The following is a 4,588-nucleotide window of genomic DNA, read 5'->3' as shown; positions in this document are numbered from 1 at the left end:
TGCCAATGCAGTCAATAATTTTCTCTTGTTCTTTAGGGGTAAAGCTCTGGAATGGGCTAATCCTCTCATAGAGTCCAAGGATCCAATCTTTAGCGATGTCTCTGCTTTCACTAAAGCAGTTCAACATCATCTAAAAGTCTTATTCAATCTACCCCTATGTTCTCAGTGGCACTGCTGCCTAAGCAAGATCGGAGTATCATAAACTTCCAAGCTGGTATTTTTTAAATTGACTGTGTATTTTTAATAAATCTCTTTATAACCTCTACTGGGACGCAAGCCTTGTCTGAAGTGAAGGTTGTTTAGCTTGGATGAAAGATACCTTTATATGAACATAAGAAAGAAATTTGATGTAAGTGTAATTCTAGTTTTTAGTGAAGAAAAGCCTTGTTTGATGTGTGTAAAGAAACTGATACGTCCTTAACAAAGCCAGAAATTGTCCAGATTTGAGAAAAGAATAATGCATCAGAGAAACATAGCACTGGTTCGTTCCTTTTTTTAATTTAAACAAATCAGAACCAGTCAGTAAGATTGTCTACTCTACCTATGCACTGCACATCCAGAAACTTGCCCACCCCTCGTACCACCAGTCCCATTAGAATTGACTTAGAAAAGTTGATATTATGTAGACTATCATATTATTACTTTTGTTGTAACAGTAAACTATGCCTCTGTGTAAAATATCACTAAAGCTGGGTACACTCCTGATGGTGCAACCCAGCGGTGCAATGTAACAATACATCGCACAACAGCACACACTGCAACACTGTACGACAGTGCATGTTATCATTACATGCTGCATAGAACAACACCGCATTGGCAGTGGAATCATTCCACTGGATATGCAGCTCATCAATAGATGAATTAGGTGTATGTGAAGGTATACACTATAGGGCCATTCCATGAAAAGGAGTAAAAATGTCCCATGCGTGACACTGTAACAAAAAAATAATAATCTGTAGCTATGTATCTTTCTCCGGCAGGGTCCACAGGTTATCCACATCAATGGGATATGATGGAGCGACTATTTTTATAGTCTTACTATGTTTTCTGAGTGATCTTTCCTAACAGCGTCTTATACGCATATTGGAAAGAGTCGCTCCAAAAACTCAGCCGGGTCGCAACAACGCTTACCCATGGTACAAGTGCTGTCTCGACGGGCGTCTGTGTCGGATGTTACTAGCAGGTCCAGCCAATGTTACTAGGCTGTGGCCGGAGCATGCGGAGAAGGTAAGGCATCAGTTCCACTTAGTAGAGGAATAACGGACACAGCCGCACTGTATTGGGAGGAGACTACCAAACAGTAGCTGGCGCGCCGCCACCACGGGTGCTCCAGCGCTAGGCCTTAGGGATCATAAGGCACCAGGAGTAGCATGAGGCTGCGATCCCTAGGGTTGATGTCAGCGGTGGGGAGTCAGACGCTCTCCTGGTCGCCCCTCCCCCCAGTTCATGTCCAGATTCCTTCGGTCTCCCGCCATGAACTGATTGCCTCACTTCTGTCTCAGACGCTACCACGAGGGTTCTCGGTCGCAGCATAGGCCGCTGCGTCTGTGTTCACTAATCGCTACTACGAGGAGAGGATCCCTGGTGCGTCTGCTTGCACAGTGCGTCTGTGTTCACTAAGTTCCCAGAGCGACAGTTTACACTAGTAGCGTCTGGATCTACTCAGCGTTCGCTAATGTATTGATCGATTTTGGAAGTGGGGTGAGTCTCCCTGTATCCCACTCTACTGTGTACGGGTTATACAGCACTAAATTTCTATCTACTTTTTGTCAGTATGAATAGTTAACTTTAGTGGCTATTGCATATGAGGCTGTGTACATTACTGTGGTTTTCTTCGCAATGCGTCTGAATACATTAAATATCTGTATAGAACAGAATTCAGTAATATGTACTCCTACATACAGTACTTTGAAATGTGTTCGTAGTTGATAATATGCTCATATGACTAATATATAACATGTGCCTGACTGCTATTGTGATTGCTGACTTAATATAAATGATTGTTGGTTGATCTTCTGATCCTCAATTCTGGTGCATGGGTAAGGGTCAGACTGATATCAAATTAAAGTGGTTACAGTCACATATTGTGTAGTACACTGTGAAAGTGCTGATATTTATCATGTCTAAGAGCGGCAAAAGTGACGAGGGTACATTTACAGTAACACCAACACTCATATCTTGTTTTGCAAAAACTGTATTATCCTCTATGATCAGGTACAGGATGGTTTATGTGTAAAATGGTTGCTGTTTAGCATAATACATCCCTAATCTACATCAGGTATAGATAGACCCATTAGGGCGATGTTTGCACAGACCTTGTCCAGTTTAGCTGACAAGTTAATTCTTACAGCTTTAATACCAGGAATAGGGTGCACTATTAACCCATACAGCAGCTCACTACCTATGGTATATCCCCAACAGCTTCTCCAATAAGACAAGATGATGAACCAAATGTAAATAAATCATCGACTTTACAGGCTACACATGATATTCATCAGATGATTATAGCTCTATATACTTTACTTCAGCATAGGAAGAACAGGTAAAAGGTATTAGCTAAATGAATAAGCTGAATAAATGAGAGCAGAAAAGGCTAGTCTGTCAATAGAGGCAGCAGAGCCTGGGTTAAAAATAAGGCACCTGTGTTTAAACATCCCAAAAGGGCCTCCTCACGAGGGCAGAATTCAGGAAAAAGGTTTGGGTTACACCCAATAAAATAGAATTCCCTGTAAATGGGATTCTAATATCTTTTTCCAGCTGGGGACTGTTTAAAACAGGGAAGTGCCTCCCAAAATATATACACATGTCATTGATAGTGCAAGAATCTATATGGCCTCTGCCGTCAAAAGAGGAATGGCTTAAAAAAAAAAAACATATTGCTTTGTCTGGGGCAGTCATAAGGCCAGCCATGACTTCAGCTTGCAATCTACGGCCACACCACACTGGATAGGCCCAATCTCACTAGATCTTGGAAGCTAAGCAGTGTTGGGCCTGGTTAGTTCTTGGAGTGGAGACCGCCTTGAAATACTAGGTGCTGTAGGTACATTGGGTTGAGGTACTGGAGGACAGATTTTCAGCACCTGCAAGGGAGTAAGAATCCCATATAGCTCATATGGACACTAATGTTCTAGGACATCAGCATTAACAATAGCTGCTCGCAGAGCAGTTTGGCTTACATACATGGAAAGCTGTTTTAGTATCAAAGAAGGTTCTGGAAACTTTGCCTTGGCTGGAAGTTTCTGTTTGGGAAGGAGTTAACAGTTTTTCTGGATTCAGAAACAGACTCCAAGAAGGTCACATTTCCTTCCACATATAACCCCAAACCTAGGGGTCCGGTTTTGGCCTTGTCGGTCATAAAGGAATGTAACAACCCCAAGAGGGCCAGTTTCCAAACCAGAAGGGGGCCGACTTCTTCAGTTTGCACAGATCTGGTAGTAGTCTACAAACAGATGCCTGGGTGCAAGAAGCGGTATCTCTAGGTTATGCTTTCCCTTCTAGAAGCATCCTCCTTGAAGGTTCTTCTATTTCAGCCCGTCTCAGGTAGAGGTGTAGGTGAGGAATTTGCATGAAGCAGTTCAGAAATTGCTTTTCAGGAATAGTCATTCCGGTAACCCATGCACAATGGAAGGGTTTACTCCAACCTGGGTCAAAAAGGATCCTTCGCCCCATTCTCAATCTCAAAAAGTCTAAACAGATACATTTGGGTACCACGGTTCAGATGGAGACATGGCACTCCATAGTTTGGTGGGGAGCCAGTAGATTACATAGTATTCCTGGATAAATCAGGAATCTTACCTTCAGGCTCCTATAGCACTGTCCATCAGTGTTATCTCAAGGTTTACCATCCTTCAGCAACATTTCAGTTTTAGGCCTTACCCTTCGGGTTAGCCACAGCCCCAGAGTATTTACCAAAATGATTATGGCAGTTTATCCCCGCTAGCAGGGGATAAGAAAATTGCCATACCTTGACCACCTTTTTATCCTGGCACAAATACAGGAAAGGTTTCTGTGCCATCTACAACACACAATAACTTGTCTGCAGAGGCACGGGTGGTTCATAAATTGGCAAAATCATCTCCGGTTCCGTAACAATGGATGACTCATGGTGGGGCTGTACTGAATTCAAGGCTGCAGAAAATAGTTACCTCGGAACATGATATCCAAGGTAAAGTTAGGGGAGTTGTTACATAGTCAAACAATATCAATTCACGCAGCAATGTGAATGATGGGTTTAATGGTGAATAGACATGGTGGAGTGTGCACAATTCCACTCAAGACCTCTCCAGCATCTGTTTCCATCTACAGCCGCATTATCACGATCCGGGCAACTGGACAAGTGTCTCCTGAGGCTGTCCCAGCGTTCCAGAACGGGATCTCAGCTGCGTGCCAGCATGTAGTATGCTGCTATCCTCATTTCTCATCTCCCTGAGGTCCCGCAGCGCTGTCATAAACAGCTTCACTAAGTTAACTCCAAGTGTGGCGTCTCCTGCCCTCCGTGGCCTCTGCCGCCATGTATAACTGTTTCCCATGTAAATACTCCCAGAATGGTGTCTCCTGCCCTCCGCGGCCTCCGCCACCATTACTGCCG

At 43.6% G+C, this 4,588-nt stretch overlaps 1 pseudogene; it reads left to right on the top strand.

Annotated features, from left to right (window-relative positions):
* The first annotated feature begins 2,924 nt into the window (after positions 1 to 2,924).
* LOC134949518 (5S ribosomal RNA) lies at positions 2,925 to 3,043 on the top strand (annotated as a pseudogene).
* Positions 3,044 to 4,588: the final 1,545 nt, after the last annotated feature.

This window comes from Pseudophryne corroboree, chromosome 1, assembly GCF_028390025.1.
Source record: "Pseudophryne corroboree isolate aPseCor3 chromosome 1, aPseCor3.hap2, whole genome shotgun sequence".
Lineage (NCBI taxonomy): Eukaryota > Metazoa > Chordata > Amphibia > Anura > Myobatrachidae > Pseudophryne > Pseudophryne corroboree.
This window is presented reverse-complemented; position numbering and strand designations above follow the sequence as displayed.